The sequence below is a fragment of the Panthera onca genome, chromosome F2 (assembly GCF_046562875.1).
Source record: "Panthera onca isolate mPanOnc1 chromosome F2, mPanOnc1 haplotype 2, whole genome shotgun sequence".
NCBI lineage: Eukaryota > Metazoa > Chordata > Mammalia > Carnivora > Felidae > Panthera > Panthera onca.
The window spans coordinates 62,828,981-62,852,685 of record NC_138356.1 but is presented as its reverse complement, the minus strand read 5'-3'; the positions used below and the strand labels follow the sequence as shown (position 1 = coordinate 62,852,685).

At 37.6% G+C, this 23,705-nt stretch overlaps 1 long non-coding RNA gene and 1 other non-coding gene across 3 annotated transcripts in view; one reads left to right on the top strand and one right to left on the bottom strand.

The window, feature by feature from the left end:
• LOC144615134 (uncharacterized) overlaps positions 1 to 23,705 on the bottom strand; it is a 143,822-nt gene that overhangs the window by 78,845 nt on the left and 41,272 nt on the right. The window lies entirely within an intron of this gene.
• Positions 19,551 to 19,635, top strand: TRNAQ-UUG (transfer RNA glutamine (anticodon UUG)). Its single transcript has one exon. It is a non-coding gene; the product is annotated as a tRNA-Gln (tRNA).

Genomic DNA, 23,705 nt, shown 5'->3' with positions numbered 1-23,705 from the left:
ATTCCACAGAGCAGGTAAGAATGGCTGAGCCAGCTATTGTAATTCAGAAACTCTACTTTAGCCTATAATGAACAAATATAATAAGATGAAAAATCTTTAAACAGTTAGAACACAATGGAACTGTAAGCAAAAGATAAGATGGGCTTACAAAGAAAATAGCACGTTAGACTGAAGTCATAGATTTTTGCCAACAAATTAGAAAATCAATGACCAAAGGAAATGAAGTAGATGTTTCATAATTGGCCTTTGGTGAAGCTTGTGACAAAATCTCATAAAATTCTATTTGTTAAATTGGTTTGAATTGGCTTAGAGATGAATATAGTCATCTGGACTGAAAATTGGTTGCCTCGTTGAAGGAATATGCCTAGAAGACTCTGACAAGGATGAGTATTTATATTTTTCAGTGCTCCTAGATTTTCCTTCTTCCTTTCAAGGCCTTGAGGAAAATGAGGGTAAAGTTACAGATTCAGGCACTACCCATATGCAGACATTAAATTTTATATTTTTAGCCAGCTAAATGGTAGTGTGTCCATTTGAAGAACACAGATGTAGAAGGAAATGAAGGAATGGAGTAAAATGAAATATTTCTGATAAAGACATGAAGTTTAAAATTTTGGCTGTTTCTGATTATGTCTGTGCAAACAAACTGAAGTAGGGTTTTGTTTGGGTGGATTTTTTTTTTTTTTTTTTTTACTTTACTTTGGTTGAGCTATCATCTGTACATGTTCTGGATTAAAAATAGCGGGGCACCTGGGTGGCTCAGTTGGTTAAGCGTCCGACTTCAGCTCAGGTCATGATCTCATGGTCCGTGAGTTCAAGCCCCACGTTGGGCTCTGTGCTGACAGCTCAGAGCCTAGAGCCTGCTTTGGATTCTGTCTCCCTCTTTCTCTGCCCCTCCCCTGCTCGTGCTCTGTCTGTCTGTCTCAAAAATAAATAAAAACATTTAAAAAAAAACCCAAAAAAACAAAAAAAAATAGCTAGAGTATAACTAAGAACTTAACCCTTTAGTGATCCCCCTTCTTGATCCTTGGACCTTGAATGATCTCACCAGCTACTCTTCCTACCCCCACCCAAAAATCACCCTTGTCAATGGAAAGAGAAGCTTCTTAAAGACATACTTTGTGTGACAACTAATGTTAAGAGCCCTGCTCACTCAAGCCAGGTAACAAGGAGAGCCTAGAGCTTGCTGATCCCCTCTGATCTGACAGGTGGAAATGAGTAAGGGACAAATTTTGTCAGGCAGTATCTTAGGGTGTGAATGGGGGCCTTTTGCTCACTGGGACAAAAGCAATGAACAAATAGCATGATTTTGTAAGATGCCTAAAAACTAGTCACCTAATCTGATACAGAAGGTAGGAGAAACCGTGGAAATGGATAAGCAAAGTGGCAGAGAGGAAGGCTTGAACTGGATATTAAAGGATAAGCAGGAGATCATCTGAGATTTAGGAAAGAAAAGCAGGGGAAAGAATGTTCCAGGCAGAGGGAACCTTACACACAAAGGTACAGAAGCAGGTACAGCCTGAAATTGAGAGCAGCTGCAGGTAATTTGTTGTTAGATTGACTCTACACCCTGCCACCAAGCCACTACCACTTAAAAGTTTTAGTAATATTCTATTGTGCACAGGATAGTGGGGTAGTAGAGAATCCCTATTATGGTCTATAAGATCTACATGAGGGGCGCCCGGGTGGCTCAGTCGGTTAAGCATCCAACTTTAGCTCAGGTCATGATCTCACGGTTGGTGAGTTCGAGCCCCGCATCGGGCTCTGTGATGACAGTTCAGAGCCTGGAGCATGCTTTGGATTCTGTGTTTCACTCTGTCTCTGCCCTTTCCCTGTCCTCTCTCTCTTTCAAAATTAAATAAACATTAAAAAAAAAAAAGACCTACATGATCTGGCCCATATCTAACCTTGCTGCTTCATCTTGCTGCATCCTATTGGGAGACAATTCTCCATGAGTCAGTCATGTTTCTGCACTTCTTTCAAGGAGAAGTATTAACTGTCCTTTTGTTCCAGAGTATCTTTTCAAGGATGATTGTACAGGTAACCGCCCTGGAATTTAGAGATAGTTTCTCCCTCTGGAGCAGAAGGCAGGTTTGCTCACTGTCTAATATAATAAAGACAATATTTCCCTCCAGACCAAAGCTCAGACAGGCTTACTTCCTATTTTAAAAGATTCAGGTTCCCAAGCTCAGGATTCCTCAATGGTAACACAAATTCACTGTGTGTTCAGCTCCACCTTGGTCTCTCCACGCTGCTATGCTGAGGCCATGGCAGTGGCAGTGGCAGTGGCGGTGGTGGTGGAGGACGCACAGTGGAAGTGGATGATGCAAATGTGAAGCTCCTGCTACTTGCTGGGTCATGAGTAATGGAGTCTTATCTCTGATCCCAGAGTCTTGTATCTTCTGTCAATATCCATAGAGGTGACATGCTACTTTGTGTATGTGTAGAGTACAATCTCGAACCCATCACAGCTCTTGACACACTCTCATTTTCTGAACTCCAATCACACTCAACATTATTAGACATCAGAAAAATGCAAATTAAGATAATAGAGAGCTACCGCTACATACGTATTAGAAAGGAAAAAATACAAGATAGTGACATCATTAAATGCAGGAAAGAATGAGGAGAAACCAGATCACTCATACCTTACTGATGGGAGCATGAAATGGTACAGCCACTCTAGAAACAGTACAGCAGTTTCTTAAAAAAACTAAATATGCAATTATCGTACAATCCAACCACTGCACTCTTGGACACTTACCTTAGAGAAAAGAAAACTATGTTCACATGAAAACCAGTACATAAATGTTTACTGCAGTTTTATTCATAACAGACAAAAACTGGAAACAGGATACCCATATTCAATATGTGAATGGTTCAACAAATTGTGGTACAACCATACCGTGGAATACTACTTGGTAATAAAAAGGAACAAACTTGTTACATGCAACAATTTGGAGAAGCCTCAAGAAAGTTATGAGTAAAAAAAAAAGCCAATCTAAAAAAGTTACACAATGCATGATTCCATTTATATAACACTTTGAAATGGCAAAATTTTAGAAATGGAGAATAGATAAATGGTTTCCACAAGTTAGAGACAAAGGGGGGAACATGGAGAGAGGTGGATGCTGTTAGAAAACAGTGGCATAAGGGATCTTTATAGTGCTGACACTGCCCAGTATCTTGACTGCGATAGGAGACATTTCAAACTATATATGCAATAAAATTATATAGAACTACATACACACACACATATTCACACACAAATGAACACAGGTAAAACTGGGGAACTATGAATAAAATCAGTGGATTGTATTAATGTCAATATCTTGATTATGATACGGTGCTATGGTTTTGTATAATGTCATCATTGGGGGAAACTGAGTAAAGAGTACATGGGCTCTCTCTGTGTTATTTTTTATAAGTGATGTAAACCTAAAATTTTCTCTATAAAAATTTCAATTAAAAACTTCTGGGACATGCCAAAGATTTTTTTTTTTGATAAGAAAAAAAAATCTATCAAAGTGTGTTTAAAGGCAGAAACAGAAAAAAGATGAATCATTTCCTATTTATACCACATCAAGCCCAACCAGTTTAAGTCACTGTTACAACATTACATAATTCCACATTTATTTCTGTGTATTTTGATGGATTCATTTTGCCTTATTATACTACAAGCTTCTTTATGTCAGGGCTATATCTGCTTTGCTCATTATTTTAGCCCTAGGGCCTGACAGTTATTAGGTGATTAAATATTGCTCAATAAATTAATGAAGGAAATTCTAAGAGGCAATGTTAATGAATCAGAATTTCACAACCATGAACATAATATTTTAAGTAGTAACAATGTCAAAGAAAGTGCCAGGACAACAGTGGACCAAGTGTACCCAAGTGTCATACTGAGCAGGGTTCACATTCTGCCTCTGCCACTTGTCTGATGGGTAACCAGGCTAAGTTTTGACTTCCTCATCTCTGAGGCATCTCTTTCAGTGGCATCCATCCTAGAGGTTGTTATGAGAACTGCGATTGCAGAGGTGAAGCACAGTTCTTGGAACACAGATGTTCAATAAATGCTGCTGCTTCTTCTACTAAAATTATTGATTCCACTTTTCAAAACTCATGTCACCAAACCAGTTGTTCCAACTGAAGAAGGGAGACACTGGTCAGAAGGCTTTAGACCGATAAAGAGATTTTTTTTCCCAACAAGTGTTTCTGTAGTAAGAGTGTTCTGTAAGTATATTGTTCCAATGAGAAATAAAAACAATGAACTAATTAAATAAAAACATTAAAAAGTTTCATATTCACCCAGATTCTGGGCCATAAAATATATCTTAACATATTCTTAAAAAAATAGAGATCATTTAAATATGTTCTCATCCCACAATAGATATGAGAAATCAATAACAGAAAGATAGTTAAAAAATCCCCCAAATATCTGAAGATTACACAACACACTTACAAATAACATGGATCAAAAAAGAAGGTATAAGACAAATGAAAAAGTATTTTGAACGAAATGAAAACGAAGACACAACTTAATCAAAAACTGTGGGATTGTGTGAAAATACTGCCCTAAAAAAACACTTATAGCATCAAATGCATATATTAAAATTGAAGAAAGATAAAAAATTCATAACCTAAACTTCTGCCTTAGAAGCCAGAGAAAGAAGAATTTATGCCAAAAGCAAGCAGAAGAAAAAAAAATAATAAAAAGGAAGAATCAATCATAAAAACAGGAAAACAATAGAGAAAAATCAATAAAATCAAAAGCTGGTTCTTTGGAAAGTACAATAAAATTGATAAGCTTCTAGCAAGGTTAACCAGAAAAAAAAGAGAGAAGTCATAAATTTAACAGTATCAGAAATGAAAAAAGGGTCATCACTACTGATATTGGGGATATTAAAAAGATAATAAAGGAATATTATGACCAACTTCGTGTCCATTAATTTGAATACTTAGGTGAAATGGACCGATTCCTTGAAAGACACAAAATACTAAAACTGACAAAGGAGAAATAGATAATCTGAATAGGCCTGTATTATTAAATAAAAACTTTCTGAAAATAAAAAGCACTAAATCCAGACAATCTCACTGGTGAATTCTACCAAAAATTTAATGAAGTCATGACACAATTCTCTACGATCCCTTTCAGAAAATAAAAGTAGATGGAACACTTTTCAACTTATTCTATGAAATCAGCATTACCCTAATACCAAAACCAGATAAAGTCATTACAAAAAAGAAAAGCTACAAACCAGTATCTCTCATGAATATAGATAAAAAATCCTTCACAAAACATTAGCAAATAAAATATAATGATGTATAAAAATAATTACAACATGAACACATGGGATTTATTCTAAACATGCAAGGCTGGTTCAAATATATATTAAAAATCAATATAATCCACACAACAGACAAAAGTAAAAAAATATATATATGATCATATCAGTATATACAGACACAGATTTTTGTAAAATCCAACACAATCATGATAAAAACCCTCAGCATACTAGGAATAGAGGGGAACTTTCTCATCCTAATGAAGATAATGTACAAAAAATGTTACAGGTAGTGTAGGAGCCAATGGCAGGTCACCTCAAGATGAGCCACTTTGGCATGAAGACTATTTCAAGTTAAAAAAGTAAACAAAACCCAACAGATTCAGGAAAAGCTCTTCACTGCCCCCTCAACTGCCTAAAAAGAATTTAGGTAGAGGACCTGCTCCAGGAAGAGAGCTATCACCATAGATAACTACATTATGATATGAACTAGGTATGGTGGACAGGGAGAAACCTAGCAAGCCCTGTTTAATCATCCTTCTCCTTGCCCCAATTGTTTCTGAGTGGCCCAGCAAACATTTGTTTACCAAACATTTACTTTTTTTCATTCTTTTTGAGGATTGCATTCCTTCCCTTGGAAATCCCTGACCCATATCCCTTTTTCCTTAGTTCAGGATGGCAAATATATATCATTTTGCCTGTCTTTGAAATTTCCATGTCTGTGTGGTTTCTTGTATGCACACTATTAAATCAGATTTTCTCCTGTCAATCTGTTTCATCAATTTGATTCTTAGTCTGGCTAGAAGGATCTAGAAGGGAACAGGTCATTCTTGCTCCTTGACGGTAACATCATACTCAATGGTAATATACTGAACTCTTTCCACACAAGATGAGGAACAAGGCAATGATATCCTATCTTTACTGATCCTTTTTAACATCATCCTGAAAATCCTAGCTAGTGCAATAAGACAAGAAAAGGAGACAAACAGTAGAATAGAAATTGATTTAAAAGACAGAAATAAAACTTATTCTCAAGTGACATGATTGCCTATGCAGAAAACCCTAAAGTATCAGCAAAAGCACTCTTGGAACTGATAAGCAAGTTTAGCAAGGTCATGGGATACAAGGTTAATATATATATAAGTCAATTACTTTCCTATGTATCAGTAGTGACCAACTGGAATTTGAATTTTAAAAAACAATACCATTTACAATATCACAAAAAATGCAATACTTAGGCATAATTTAATACATATATGGGAAAAATTATAAAATTCTGATAAAACAAATCAGAGGAAGATCTTGGAAAATGGAAACAAAATCCAGGTTCATGGATTGGAAAACTCAGTATTATTAAGATGGCAATACTTCCCAAATTGATTTATAGATTCAGTGTAATTCCACTCAAAATCCCAGCAAGCTTTTTGTAGATATTAACGAACTGATTCTAAAGTTTATATAAAAATGCAAAAGGCCTAGAATAGCCAACACAGTACTGAAGAAGAACAAAGTTGAAGGACTCACACTGCTGATGTCAAGACTTATAACAAAGCTACAGTAATCAAGACAGTTGTGATCCTGAATAAAGAACAGATTCATAGATCAATGGAATAAAATAGCTTAGAAGTAGACTCATACAAATATAGTCAATTGATCTTTGAAAAAGGAGCAAAGCCAATGTAATGGAGAAAAGACCATCTTTACAAAAAGGGTGCTAGAATAATTAAAAGTCCATATGGAAAAAAAAATCTCTGCACTCTTATAGCTTTCACAACAAGGAACTCAAAATGGATAACATACAAATGTAAAACTATAAAAACTTCTATACAAGAGCAGGGGAGAGGCAGAGAGAGAGAGGGAGAGAGAGAATCCCAAGCAGGCTCCTCCACACTTTCAGTGTGGAGCTGACCTGGGGCTTGATCCCACCTACCTTGGGATCACAACCTGAGCCAAAATCAGAAGTCAGACACTTAACCCCCTGAGCTACCCAGGCACCCCAATAAAAAAAAATTCTTAAAGACACATTTTCACTTTTAGCCACACAGTCAGGAGTTTCTCATTCACTTCAATTGCCTTTAACATTAAATATTAATTATTACAACACCATCATTACTAGTGTAGCTTCGAGCATCAACAGAATGCTTAGTGTATGTAAATGCTGTGCTAAGCATTTCATAAAAGTCCTTCAGTTGAATCCTTACAGCAACTCCATTAGGTGGATATTCGTATGTTTCCCATGCTAGGGGTGGTAACTATGAAGCTCAGAGGATTTAAGCAAATTGCCGTGATCACATTGCTGGTAAGGGGTTCTAATTTCCAGAGCAATTTAACTCCGAAAATTCATATTCACACCTACTTTGCTATATTTGCAAATTTCACTGACAGCAGTTCACAACCTCCAGGAATTAAAACAAAATAAAACAAATAAAAAAGCATAAGAGTAAACAAATGAATAAATGCCAGGCCAGCAGAGCAGCCAGCCGATTGAGTAAAGTGGCTTTGAATTCCTTATGCATTTCCCACAACAGCTTTTCACCATTGTACAGATCACTAGTCCCCAATTGTGATATCATTACAAACAATATTGGTTGCTGAGATGTAGACCATGCTCCCTATCACTTACTCATATTCAATTAATCTCATGAAAACTGGGAGGGGAAAAAAAAATGCTATGCCTTAGGGGCCAGAAAAATCTTAAAGGTTGTCACTGTCAACAAACTCTATTCTCGGAAAACCAGGCCACACAAGGTCCATTCTAAATGCCTTTCCTCTTGGAGGAAGAGAGAGTCTTAGGACAAAGAAGGGTAGAAGTACCCCGAAGAAATAGGTTAATCCTTCATTTTGTTTAAAAAGACTTGCATTTACCTGTCTAAGAACCCCCCGTGCATTTGTCAAGCAGGGGCTGTGACTGATGGAAAAGCAATCTCACACTGAGATTTGTAAAATCTCATACTGCTCTTCTGGCATTTTTAAAAAGGCAGAAAGCTCACAGCAGGCTAAACTGGATAGTTCCTTGCAGGTTAAAGTTGGAAACCTCTGAGGAAAGTATTTCAAGCTCTGTCTGATGTAAAAACAAGCACCAGAGCTTACTTTTAATATGGAAAATCATAAATCGCTGGAATAAATGCCTGTTTGGGATAAGGCTGGCCGCGTGAATGGAACATGGAAAACGCATACATAATTTTGAGTAGAAAAAGCGAACACATTTTCTAACTTTGAAAGTGCTGTAGAATGTTAAGCCAGGGTTCAAACTCTATGACTTCCCCTACCCATCAGCTTTCATTAATTGTACTTTCAAAGACTCACATGAAAGGAAGGCATAACCTCTGTGATCAGGTTCAGATTTCAATACAGATTCATTAGCTCCACTTTATGGATTATGTTAGTTGAGGTTTCTCTATCCCTGTTTGTGTTTTGTCCTCTGATTTTCCCAGGATTGAGAGAAGTACGTTAAAATCTTCTTTTAGTAGGGTATCTATTTCTGATCCCTAGTAGTTTCTGCTTTTTGAAAGTTGTTGCTGTGTTATTGGAGGCACAGATAATAATAATGATGACTTTTGCATCTTGTGATTTTCAGTCTTTAGTGTTATGAAATATCCTCCTTTATCTATTTTAGTATTGGGGGGCTTAATTCTGTCTTGCCTATATCAGAACCCTTGTTTTTTTTTTATTGCAATTGCCTATATTTTTTATTTTTAAACTTCAAAATCATTCCATTTTAGGCATGTCCCTTTTAAACAGTGGAGAGCAAGATTTTGCTTTGGTGGACAGTCAGAAAACCATTTTTTTTCCTTTTGTAATAAGCGAGGAAAGCCTGTTATGTTTATTAATATGATCTATACGTCTGGTCTCTGTTGTGTCATATTGTTTTATGATTTTTTTTGGTTGTTGAATATAGAAACTTGTTCACTGTGTGATCCTTTTCTTGCCCCCTCCAATTTTTAAAATGCATACTAAAGTACTGGGTAGTAAAATGATACAATGTCTGAGATTTTCTTTAGAACACTTTAGCCATCAAATGCGGTGGTGGGCAAGGAGAAGTAAGTACAGATAACACTGATGGCTAGTGAAGCTGGATATTGGGGTTCATTGTAGTTTCCACTTTTATATGTGTTTGGAAATTTTTGGTTTTAAATACAGTTTGCTTTTAAAACAGTTATAAAAAATAATTTCATCTTTTTCATGTTACACAAAGTTTGCATGGTTTTTATTTACTTTTATAATAAGCCAAGTTCTATCTTCATGAACATAGACCTGAAATAATGAAAACTTAAGAGCTTCATAAAGAGAAGTGTTAGTCTCTAAATCAAATAAAGACCTCCTCTATTGCCTCAAGCGCTGCAATAAATTATACATACTGTAAATGAGCACAGCTTCTTTTAAAGTTACAAGAAACAATTTTGTCTTTGTGAGAGTTTTATAACTACATCCAATAGCCTATAAAAAGCCTCTCTTGATGTGGTTCCCATGGTGACAGGACATAATATATGTGTCCATTAAATTTGGAAATGTAATGAAGTGTAATAAAAATCTACTTCAGAAAAATACACTTCTCAGCATATTTTTATTAATTAAAATATTGCATTGAGCATTTTTCATGTCTGCATGCCTGACAGCAAATAAAAGCTTTGCCACATATTAACTGTGACTCTTGAGTTCCATCCAATATTAATTGGTACAAAATAGGAAAGGCATTTTTGCAGAGAAAATATTTTGACTGGTGGCCCAGAGTGATTAATGGGTAAACAGTTATGCCTCTTGAACTGTGCATATACCATTTCAAATGCCACCAGCAATACGGATTCTGACATTTGTATCCACAGGGACAGGAACAGACTAGAAAGTGAGTATCGTTAATCCTTGAGGAAGAAGAGAAGTTCCTCATTGTGGACTCCCTACCAGAGCCCTGCCGAGAGTATGTGACCATTTTGCTTGTGCGGGAGGCAGGGTATCAGAAAAGCAGTTTGAGAAAATCCTGCACAAATTCAACAAACAGGAACACAAGCAAAGGCCACCAAAGCCATCTCAGTACACAACTAGAGGCACAGAAGTTACAAAAAAAGAAAAAAAAAGTGGGGGATGACAGAAGAGCTGAAGAGCAATGAGCAAATCACTCTCATCTTCAACTCTCGATAGTTAGAATTTTAAGCAGACTAAGAGGAAAGGAAGGAGTCTTACTCTCAGGACGATTACTCAGTCATCTTCAAATAAGGAGCAGAACATTCTTAACTACCACCCATTTGAAACCCTCTGTGTGTCCTCGCAAATTAACAATATCCAAATGACTTTGACTACTTGAAAGCACATGCAAAACATAACTGGGGAAAGTGTACATAGCTTCCACTCACCCCTAAAATCAAGAAGAGTATGAACTGCCTCTCATATATGACATTAATCTGAGAGACATTTGCCTTTTGAGCTCTTCTGTCGTATTGCAATGTAATATCTACAAGAATTGTTCACTGACCTGGTTGCTGTTCCATGAAGAACCCGATCAATCAAACCACACTGAACAAACCACCCAACTAAAGGATTAATAAGTGGGACTCACTATGTCATAAACTTTCTCTCAAAAATATTTTGTAAAAACGCTCTTAAAAGGAGGGGTGCTTGGGTGGTTCAGTTGGTTAAGAACCGACTCTTGATTTTGGCTCAGGTCATGATCTCACGGTTCGTGAGTTCGAACCCCACATCTAGCTCTGACTGGCAGTGTGGAGCCTGCTTGGGATTCTCTCTCTTCCTCTTTCTCTCTCTGCCCCTCCCCTGCTCATGATGTCTCTCTCTCTCGCTCTCAAAATACATAAATAAACTTTAAAAAATACACTCTTATAGGATTCCCATTACATACCTACACCTCAAGACCCTAGATACATTTTCTGGAATTATGGAAAATACCTGAAAAAAAAAAAAACCACTGCTCCCACGTAAATAGAACCATACTCAAAAATGAGAGGAAACATTTGGGCACCATAGTTATACTAGACTTGTCACTGAGGGCAGAGTATTTGTATTATATCACTATTTGATGGTACAGATTTGTCTAGCCGTGGCAGTGAAAAGGCAGTTGATGGCAATACACAAATGTTTGTTCTTCTAAAGCAAATTTCTTTTCTTCCTGGTTCAGAAGGTTTTTTGGAAGTTGGAAACTCTGGGTGTTATACATATATCAAGGCAAAATGGAAAGAAAAAGAAGTGAAGAAAGGCCTTCCAAATCTGGCGGCTCCTGGGGCCATGGAGTACAGCCAATTCCCAAAGCTACTCCTTACTTAATGAGGCACCTTCCTTTCTCTAATCATGGGAGGGATACTCTACCCAAATACATCAGAGTATTCTGCGAATTAGAACTCTGGTCAGGCTTCCCTGATTCCCAACACATATACTCCAGCTCCTGATTCCCAACACATATACTCCAGCTCCTGTCTGTTCCAGAGTTTCTCTGAAGTGTTCCCCTAGCCCCTGATGCTTCATTTCACATTGAAGCACTCCTCAGATTATCTTTAATGGTCTCCTTCTCTGTGCCTGTGCACCCATCAGACTGTGAGCCCCTTGATGGTGGGAAATGAATTTTACTCTTTTCAGCATTCCACACTTGAGTACTCAACACAAAAATGTTGGCTTATATAGATGCAAAAAGTCTTGAGGATGAATTTTTAAAATACTGTTTACATATGCACACTGATTCTGTCAAATTCATAATGGCACACTTCCTCCTTTGCACCTCAAGATCACATTGTCTGGATAATAGATACAGGAGGATGTTTACATTGTTCTCGGTACTGGTTTAACTCTTTGAAATATTTTAAATATTACTAAATTGTCAACTCTGAATATGGAAAAAGAGAAAAATATACATACTGAGTCTCTACCTCTGCCTACTTGTACCCATGTATTTATTTTTTTTTCACAGTATATTTTTTGAGCACCTATAAAGAATTGGATTTGTCCTAGGCATTGGGCAAGGGGAGTAGTGAACAAATAGAAATGCCCTTTGCACCCATAGAGTTTATCTTCTACTGTACTTGGGGAAAAAAACAATAAAATCATAAAACAGAGATACCAAGCAAACTCAGGCTATTATAAGCACTTACAGAGTGCTTATTTATTATATATAATATATATATAATATATATATAATATATATATTATATTATATATATAATATATATATATTATATATTTATATATATATTATATATAATATATATATAATATATATATTATATTATATATATAATATATATATATTATATATTTATATATATAATAAAACAGATGATGTAACAGTGTGGCTGGAAGGAAGGAGGCACTATTTTCAGAGATGGGCAGAAAAGGCCTCTCTGAGGTACTCCAACCAGGATAAATGCAGAAGAGTGAGGGAAGGAAGTGGGGTAACCTATGAGGTCAGAGAGTGAGCTGGCGCAAGATTACGGAAGGTCTTAAAAAAATGTTGCAAGGAGTTGAGATTTTATTGCAGTGCCAAGAGAAGCCATCAGAATGTTTTAAGTAGGGAGGGGACAAGAGTTTATTTTAGGGAAGACCACTATGACTGTTGGGTAGACAATGGAATGTGCTCTGCCAAGAGGTGAAGTAGAGGATCCCTTATGAAAACTGGGCTACATTTACTCGACTTCCTTCTAATGGTTCCCAACCAGGGACACTTTTGCCACTAAAAGGACATCTGGCAATGTCTGCAAATATTTTTGTTTGTCACAACTAGGAAAGAGGTGGGTGCTAGTGGGCAGGAGCCCCGGATGCTGCTAAACATACTATGATGCACAGGACAGCCCTATTCAACAGACAACTATTCATCTAATGGTGCCAAGGTTGAGAAATCCTAATTTGTCCTATGCAGATCTGCTCTTTGACCTCTGGGTTGCATGACAGAAGCAACAGAAAAAACAAGTTATATAAATTCTAAGGTGTGTGTGTTCATAGGAAGCAAAGAAGCAAACTATGGAGGGGAAAAAAGGCCCAATAAGAAGAAACTGTAAAACTAGACTCAGAGTCACTCCAAACATGGAGCCAGCCACTAGCCCCGCCTTGTGTGCCAAAAGCAAAGACACTTAGCTCTTAACATCAGCTGACCCCCCCTTAATTTCTTATTGCATCATCGACATGGTGAACTTCAAAGATGGAGAATACATCCAGTTATTTTTTTTAGTTTCCTTTAATTAAACTAAATGCCATCCCATTTAGACTACATTAACATTGAGAAAGTCTTGAATGGCATTTCTTGTCCTTGGATGTATTTTCCCTTCAATAAGTTGATAATTTGCCTTCAGAATTCGATAATTTTATATTAGTGATTGGGATTAAAACTGTTCTCTATGACAATACCTGGTCCTTTTCCATTCATATGTCTAAAAGCAGAGACAGCATTCCACACTGGACAGCAATGCCATATGCTGATCTAGGTTAAGCTGGATTTTTTTTTCCATGAAGAGACTGATGCAACAGGATTCTCCCAACAAATTATTACGCTGAGTCTCAGAGAAGGTTTCACACTCTAAGGGAGCCCCTGGGATGCTGTTATTACTCTTTGAAGGACACTTGACTTTCACCGAACATCTGCCTTGTTTAATGTACCTCTGCTAAATGTGAGCACCTGAACTGAATATGTTAACCAAGGAAAGCAACTAGCAAGAAACCATTCTGAAAACCCTGGGACTTTGCAGTAGGCTACAATACAACTTAGATCCTCAAAAGAAAATCCTTAAAAATAGGTTTCAGGAGTTTCTTTTAAAGTCTGTATTTTCTGAATGGTAATAATGAGTGAATATCAACAGAAATGAATGGAAAAACAAAGATTATATATTTACATTCAAATGTGAACATTAGACCTACTGGAACAAACAGATTCTAATATGAGGCAATCCATAGGCAGACAAATATATTTAACAATTAAATACAAGTTAATGCCAGTGAGGGTGGCAGGATGGTTACTCTGACACACTACTGGGGCAGGGTTACAAATTATTACCAATAATTATTAGTATTATAAAAATATTTGTATATTATTATCTGCATAATTTGCTTTTGTAGAAGCATCTCACAATAATTTTTTGAATAGTTTATGCCATATAATCTGATGGCTACCCTCCTAACTTCCCTTCTATCCTGAGTGATCAGAGAAGAACACAAAGGTTAATCAATGAGGGTACTTGTTGCAGAATTATTAATAATAGTGTGAAATGGTAACAACAACAACAAGCAATTCAAATGAATTATGGTTAACCTCAATTAGGAAATATTAGTAAGTCATTAAAAATGAATTTTTTAGACAAACATTCAGGATACTAGTGTATCCCTAGACCTTCAAATAGTGCCTGGTACATGGTATTACGCCCTCTAGATAGTTGCCAAATGAAAGAATATAACTTTAGGGGAGCCTGGTTGGCTCAGTCAGTTAAGCATCCAACTTCAGCTCAGGTCATGATCTCAGAGTTTGTGGGTTCAAGCCCCACGTCAGGATCTGTGCTGACAGCTCAGAGCCTGGAGCCTGCTTCAGATTTTGTATCTCCTTCTCTCTCTGCCCCTCCCTTGCTTGTTCTCTCTCTCTCTCTCTCTCTCTCTCAAAAATAAACATTAAAAACAAAAATTAAAAAAAAAGAAAGAATATAACTTTAAATGGAAAAGGGTACAAAAATCACTTTTTTCAGTATAATCCACATTCTCTTATAAGCATACTTTAGATAGATATAGATAGGGAGATGGACAGACAGACCTGTACCAATGCATAGAAAAAGATCAGAAAGGAAATACTCAGACTTTAAAATGGTTATTTTGGGGTGGTGAGTTTATACATCATTTTTATATTCTTCATTTCTTCCTTTATTTTAAAAATCTTCTACAATAAATATTCACCATTTTTAGAATCAGAGTGATCTTTTTAAGCATACATGAGAAATATAAATCACTATACCTTTTGGTGGTGTTTCTTACTGGACTTGACTCCACCTCTCTAATAGGATCTTTTAAGTGTTATGGGATCAGTCAATTAATGTAGTTTAATAAACATTTGCTGACACTCTGTTAGGTGTCTTCCATGATCTGGGGACACATGAATAGACAATAAAATTCTTACTCTTAAAGATATTACAATAAATACAAAGTTTTATTAGTTATGTTTTTAATATAAAGATAATACAGTTAGGATAAAACAGAAGAAACCTTCATAATGGAAGTAAGTGGGCACAGGCCACCATGAGAGAGTAAAGGCAAGAAGAGTCTCTTTGCCAACCTGAGGGAGACCAGTTCTAGAAGTGAAGGAAAGGAAATGAGCACAGGAGGAGACCAAGTTGGCATGCGGCCAAGGAACCAAATGAGACAACACCTGAGATGTGAAGTGAACAGACAGCAAGGGTAGCTTTGCTTTTTGGTTTGTATTCTAGTCACATCTTCGTTTCTACCCAAGGAGAAATGATAAATGACATGTCTATTGCCTTCGCCAGCCGTAAGGCCAATTTACCCACCCCCCTCTGCCTGACTTTGTCAGTAAAACCCCCCCTCTCTTGGTTATATCTCCACAACCCTGATCATTCCATTCTCCACTTTTTCCACATCTCCAAATCTTCCAGCTTTCTTCCCTGCCCAAGAAATACATTCCATAATGTTTTTGACATTTTAAGACAGGGAAAAGCATTTTAAGACAGGGAATTCATGACTGAAGCTGCATAGAGGATCAGTTCAAATAATTAAGTAACTAGTAAGATGGTAACTTTCCAACAAGACCCCTGCAGCCCTTCTCTGCTTATTGTCGTATAGAGCACGAGTGATGGATTACCTTAATACCAGGCCCTTTGCATTAGTAAATACCAAGTCCAATGGGAATAGCCCCAGGTAAGAAGTATCTCCAGTAAGGGTCACACCAACATACACTTTATTCAACAGCCACAGATACAGTATTTACCAATTTAAGACCATGTGGCCAATAGGAATTTCATGCATTTTGTGGTATAGTGTATAAATATGAAACTAATGTGGACATTCTTTTAATTTTCTTTTTTAAACACAGAGTTCAGAAATAATTCAAAACATAAAGCAGCATAACCAATATGTGGACTACAGAATGCTAGTTTCATGCGATTATAATGGATGTTATAAAAAAAATGAGGATCCTGGTTAAAAATTCTGGGAAACACTAGGTACAACAAGTGTCTTTATCATTAGTCTTGAACGAGTCAAGGCAAATTGAGTTTCTCCTAGAAAATGATGAGATAGGTAACATTTCCCAAGTTTATGTGACCATAGAATCTCTTTGCACAGGTTATTTTGCAGGTCTAGAGTTCTCTTAGGGACCATACTTTAAAATTTAATCATAGTACCACATTAGATTTTAAAATTACAGAATCAGATTAGATCTCTAATCTCTGTCAGGAGTGATTTCAGAACAACTGTCCTCAATAGTGTCTGCACATTAAAATCACACGAGAGAGGCACGTGGGTGGCTCAGACGGTTAAGCATCCCACTTCAGCTCAGGTGATGATCTCTGTTACGATTTCATGGTTCATGGGTTCAAGCCCCACGTCAGGCTCTGTGCTGACAGCTCAGAGCCTGGATCCTGCTTCGGATACTGTGTCTCCCTCTCTCTCTGCCCCTTCCCTGCTCATGCTCTGTCTCTCTCTGTCTCTCAAAAATGAATAAATACATTAAAAAAATAAAAAAAATAAAATCACATGAGAAACTTAAAAAATTTCCAATGCCCAGCCCTTACTTCAAATCAGTCAAATCAGAATCCCTGGGGCAAAGACCAAGGCATCAGTATTTTGTAAAGCTCTGAGGGGATTATAATGGGCAGCTGGGTTGAGAGCCGCCACCTTGGTGTCTCCTACCAATGCAGGACGCTCTTCTTAAGGCATCCCTGATATCTTGGTGTTCTAGCTTTTCAACACGGTGAGCCTCTGTGGCCCCTTGTCACAGCAAAACATTCCTCTGCTATGTTAAGTACAAGACGAAAGCCACTGTGTCTAAGATAACATTTATCTCAGTAATATCTTATATTGCTAAAACTGTAGGGCACATGCTACATTCCTATCTCCCATCAGTAAATGAAGGGCCTATTTTATTTTTGCCCCTTAGTAGTTTGAACATAGCGCTCCACATAAAATTCCCACAAAGGGAAAAACAAGCCTCACATTTATTAATAAAGTTCTAACAGCAAATATTGAAAACCTGATATCCAGACAGAGTACAGAATATTAACTGTGACATGTAATATTTAAGGGCAGAAATTTTTTATTAATATTTATATACCTAATATGTACAATCGAGAAGTCTAAATAGCAGAGATGCTTTTTGCATTATGCAGACACGGGCCCAGTGAATCTCTCCAGCCTCCAGGGCACAGAGTAAGACTGCCTTGGAGGTGGGAGCTGACACAGGACTCTTTGCCAGACTTTGCCTTGGTAGGAACCTTAATTAATTTTATTTATAGTTCTACCAAGTCCTGCTCTGTTTCTTCTCATTGAATTACTTGGAATGCGTGTTTAGTTGTAAGGCAGTGCTTTTGGTTGAACAGTGAAAATAAAAATACTTGAACTCCAGGGACTCCAGCCACACAAATAACCATTCAAAACTTGGAACCTAAAATGATATGCCTTTGAGTGAACGGAGCAAAAACCATTCTCATAAATGATACCTCCCAAATCACTGTCCCCAATTTGGCATGAGTCGTGATGCTATAGGCCATTCTGTTAAAATGTGTGAACAGTTTAACTTCTAGCTACCCACGGATTTCATGCAAAATTTGCACCAAAGAAAACAAAAACACCTAGTGCTTTATCCTTAAAACTGAAAAGGTTTATGACAAGGTAGTTACATTATTTATTTGAATAACAAAATAAAGCCCCAGTATCAACCTGACTTGCAAACCAGCTATCTGATCTTAGAGTCACTAATCTTTATTTCCTTCATAATCCAATTTCCTTTATTATTTGCAATGCTAATGACTGTTTTGATTAAAGAATTAGGGATAGAAATGATAATGCTGTATAATTAAGTATGCAGATTTGGAGCTTTTTGCTTTTAAATGCAGTGTATTCAAAGAGCTAGATCTTGGTACTAGATAATTTGTGAAATTATATATTGCATTAATAATGTGCTGGAATAGTTAGGGGGCTAAAAATTTCACGATTATCCCACACCCAATAGTTGGTGGTCCATAAATATACCAAATGAATCTAAGTAGGCCTTTAGAAAATCCAATTTATTGAATTAAGTATGAGTTTTAATAGCCCAATAAAACATAACTGAAAGAAAAATATTGCATGTTACACTGCCCAACTTCGGCATAGCAATTCATTGAATTTTATCTCTCAACAAAAAAATAAATACTATAATTATTTCTCATGACAAATTTGTATCTAATTTAAATGATACTCCTTTGTGAACCTGAGAGTTTCTATGATAATGGAGTAAAGCTATCTGCTTGTTAGGTGTTTTAAGACTGAAATATAAAAGGAGCCTCAGGGAATGTGTAGCACTTATGCTAAAGAAGAGGGAACTGGGAAAGCAGCTGAGAGGCTGGGGCAATTTACGGCTGTGTTTAATTTTGTGGTTGGGCTGCTGTCACACAGAAGAGGGACTGAACTTTCTCAGAAGCTTCTGAGGGCTGCAGAGCAAATAGATAGTCTGTAAAACAACTTACGGAAATCTTTTCAAGCAGTCAGAATTATTTCAAGAATGGAAAATCCCCAAAAGGAAGTGAGTCTTTCATTAAAGAAGCAATCAAGTCCAGGCTTGAAACACACGGGCAGAAATACATGAAGAAGAGATCTGGCTTGGGAATCAGGAGTCAACTGGATTACTTGCAAAGTCTGGTTCTACCCCGAGGTCCTAGAGTTTTCTGAGATTAATTACAGCCAATTGGGAAATATTAAAAAGCCAAGGAATTTAAATGAATTATTTAAAATACCAGAAATCAGAATCTAAAATGAAACTTTTAACTCAAGGTGCAGGCACTGGAAGACACACAGATTTTTGTAATGAAATCATTCTCTATTAAAAATCTGTACAAGTATTGTCATATTCCTCTCTCTCTCTCTCTCTCTCTCTCTCTCTGTGTGTGTGTGTGTGTGTGTGTGTGTGTGTGTATGGAGACTTTTTGGGAGTGGTCTTTTTTGATATTTCAATCTGAAATCTATCAACTATTAGATACCTACATGCTTACAGTTGCTATCCCTAGCATGCAAGGTCATAGATGATTTTTATTTTCTTCTTTTTGCTTATGTTAATATATTGGTTTTCTTCAAAGGTCCTGTTGGGGTGCCTGGGTGGCTCAGTTGGTTGAGCGTCTGACTTTGGCTCAGGTCATGATCTTGTGGTTCATGGGTTCAAGTCCCATATTGGGCTCTGTGCTGTCAGTGCAGAGCCTGTTTCTGATTCTCTGCCCCCTCCCCCCCCTTGTGTTCTCTCTCTCTCTCAAAAATAAATATACATTTTTTAAGAAGTGGCATTTTTAGGGGCACCTGGGTGGCTCAGTTTGTTAAGGCTCTTGACTTCGGCTCAGGTCATGATCTCATGGGTTGTGAGTTCAAGCCCCGCATCAGGATCCATGCTGACAGTGTGGAGCTTGCTTGGGATTCTCTCTATCTCTCTCTCTCTCTTCTCCTCCCCACTTGTGCTCTCTTTCTCTTTCAAAACAAATAAATAACTTAAAAAATTGTTTAAAAAAAGAAAATAAAAATAAAAAAGGGTCATTTTTAATTGAGAATTAATAAATTTCCATAAAATATTAGATGTTTTGACTACATGTGTACATTCACAGAATAAAATTAAAAACTGAGACACTTAGATAATCCTTTATCAAAGCCTCCTTTTGACCTTAGTTATCTGGGTATTATGTAAAAGAAAAAGTTTAAGAACCTAAATTAAGGGCACCTCGGTGGCTCAGTAGGTTAAGCATCTGACTTTGGCTCAGGTCATGATCTCGTGGTCCATGAGTTCGAGCCCTGAGTTGGGATCTGTGCTGACAGCTCAGAACCTGGAGGGATTCTGTCTGTCTCTGACCCTCCCCACCTCATGCTCTTTCTCTTTCTCTCTCTCCCTCTAAAAAATAAACATTAAAAAAAGAAAGTAAATTATAATTATCTAAATTTGTTCTTTAATTTCTCAGTGAAGTAGCCTATGTATTCTTTCATCTGAAAGCTCATACAAATAAATAAAATCAGCATTCTGGACACACTTTACTGATAGAGAGCACTGTCTTAATATCTTTCACAATATAATTGTACACTGAGGGGTATTTTAAATTTCATAATATTTTAGTTTAAAATTAAATCATTGTTGATAATTATTTAGGATTATAATAGCAACAACTGTACTATAATCATGGGGGTAAAAAGGTACCAAGATTTAATTCTGGTAAAATTAAGTATTTTACCAAGCTATTAGCATTGTAGTCAAAATTAAAGCAATAGCCACATGGTGCAAGTTCAGAGAAAAAAAGTATGATTTATCTGCTGCTCCCTGCTAATATTAAGCAAGAGAACTTACAGAAAAAAATCCATAATATTTGCTGTGTACCTACCATCTAAGTACTCTATTTTCAAATTACAGCTGTCTTCATTTAAATGTTGTGACTGACAGTTAAAGATATCACAGAAGGCCCTCCAAAGGGATTCAGGCACCATAATTGCAAGATTATTTGAACCTTCTGGAAACCACTGCATTGGATAACTCAGCTCCCAAATAAAGTCTCTAGTGTCTACCAGCCTTCCTCAGTGTGTAACTCAATTTGTTGTTTTAGGAGACTGCAATTTTGGAATCATGCCAAGGAAACTAGTGTGCCATTAAGAAAAATATGATTCTCTTCCTGTAGGGATAGAACCATACACACAGGTGAGCAAACAGCTAAAAGCAGCTACCGTTGAGGAAAAAAAAAAAGGTAGTGACATCAATTCCTTCTGCGAGCACTTGCTTCATTCTCTGAGTCCGTATCCTTCCTCCCACCCATACTCAGAGACAATTGGTCCCCTCCTGCAGACTCAGCTTTATTCTCCAGGCCCTATGACCAATATGATCCTTCTTCAGAAACCATTAAAAAGCATTTAAGTTATCTCAAACTTTAAGTCAACTTAACTCTGGCCTGCCATTGGTCCTTTGTCTAGTCTGATATGCAGCCTTTTCACCAAGACTCCCATCTTTCATTTCTGTCCTGATCAATGATTCCTGCCTTGTTCTTCTGCACCTAGCCATCTGCTTGAAAACCAGGTCAGGAGGCCAGTCTTTCTGACGCTGGGACCCAACACTGCCCTTGTGCTTGAAAAAAATTGAGGCTCCCACATGTTTAAAAAGTAATACAGTCATGAGCATGTACATGTATGCATGTGCAAACACACAAAACTCTTTTTTTGGGTTAAATGTATCTGTATCTCCCTATTCCATTGAATCAAACACTCTAAATCTCATCTGTGCCATAAGATCCCATTTAAACTATAAAATAGTTCAACCGTTCCCTTTCACAATCACTGCAATATCTTTGCTTTGGGTGGTACAAGAGGTAAATAGACATGTAGCCACCATTCACTTTCAGAAGTGTGGTTTAATCTGCATTCCCTCACTTGCCTTCCCAGTACAGGATACTAGTGGATACCCCTAGCTGGAGTATCCACAGCTCTCCTTTCACGCCTCTGCTTTACTAAACATATTTAGGATGAAGTCATAGACCATAAGGCAAAATTGCTTTGGGATCTTGGTAGCTTCCACTACCACCAAGAAGAATCCAGAAACACACTTGTGACACTGGTGGATATTTGGGAGAAATGGTTATTTTGCATGCACTACAGTATGGTTGGGCCACAGTGATTTACTTTGTAACAGGTAGAACAAGAAAACTGCTCAAAATTGTTCTGTTGATGTATAAAGCATACCATCTGCTTTGCTGCTGTCTATTAAGTCTCTAAGAACATTAGAAACAAAATTTGGAGTTAGCTTGAACTAACTCATTTTAAACTAAATTATTTTGGGAAAAGCAGGGAAGCACTGTGCTCTCCGAAGGGCTGAAAGCAACTCACGTGGGGAATTTTTACACCAAAATGATAACATAACTGAATCCCTTGAAGAGCCCAGTTGAGAACTGACTTTCCTGGCAACTCTTGCCTAGATGATTTCATCTTGTCTCATGGATTAATTACAAGCTCATGACTCCTACATTTAAACCTTGAGCCAGGGGCGCCTGGGTGGCTCAGTCAGTTGAGTGTCTGACTTAAGCTCAGGTCATGATCTCACGGTCCGGGAGTTCGAGCCCTGTGTGGGGCTCTGCGCTGTCAGTTCAGAGCCTGGAGCCTGCGTCAGATTCTGTCTCCCTCTCTCTCTGTCCCTCCCCCACTCACGCTCTGTCTTTCTCTATCAAAACATGAATAAATGTTAAAAAAAAAATTTCAACCTTGAGCCCAAACCTGTCCCTGACCTCCAGGCTCACTACCTAACTGCCTCCTCTGTTACCTTACATGATGTTTATCAAGCATCTCACAACAAACACATCCAAAATGGAGATAATGTTAGTCCTGAAATCTTTCCTTTCTTACTAGATACCACCTCCATTCTTCCAGGTATGCAGGTACAAATCTCGATTTCTCTCACACTCAACCTATTAGCAAATCCTATAAGCTCTTCCTTTTAAATACCCAGAATTTGATCCCTACTTACCATCTCTACCATGACAATTCTGCTGCAAGCAGCACCATGTCTTGCTTGGACTAACACAGCTTCCAACCTATGGCTTCCCTGCTTCCACTTTTGCTCCTGCATGTATTCTACACAGAGCAGGCAGAGGAAGCCTTCAAAAGGTAAGTCGGATCGTGTCACTCCTCTGCACAAACCCTTGCAGTGGCTGTTCAATCCATATAGCATAAAATCCGGACTCTTCACCAAGGCTTATATGAAGCTAGCTGGTCTACACCTCAACCTTCCTCTGTCCCTCACCTCCATTTTCCTGCTGATGCCCCCTCTCACTCTCCCCCTTACCCACTCTTTTTCAGCCACAAGGGCATCCGTGTTGCTACACCAAACACACTCTCATCCCCGGGACTTTGCCATGGTTGTCTGGAACACTCTTCCCTGATATCTGCAAGTCTTGTTCCATCACTTCCTGTAGGTCTCCGCTAGTATAACCTGAAGGATGCCTTTTCTTTTCTACATAAAAGCATGTACATAATAGCATGTCACACCCATATCACTCCTTGTTGCCTAATCCTGCTTCATTTGTCCTGATAGTATGTAATTTACTTATTTATGTACTGCCTGTCCTCTCTCGGAGGATGTAAATGGCCTGAGGGTAGGGACTCCGCATTCTCAGCATCAAACAGTTCCTGATACAGAGCGGGCACTATGTATTCGTTGGTTGATTAAATGAATGAAGAATGTACTCTTTTGTCCCTACTCTCCCTCATAATGGAAGCCTGCATGTTTGTACATCCTTG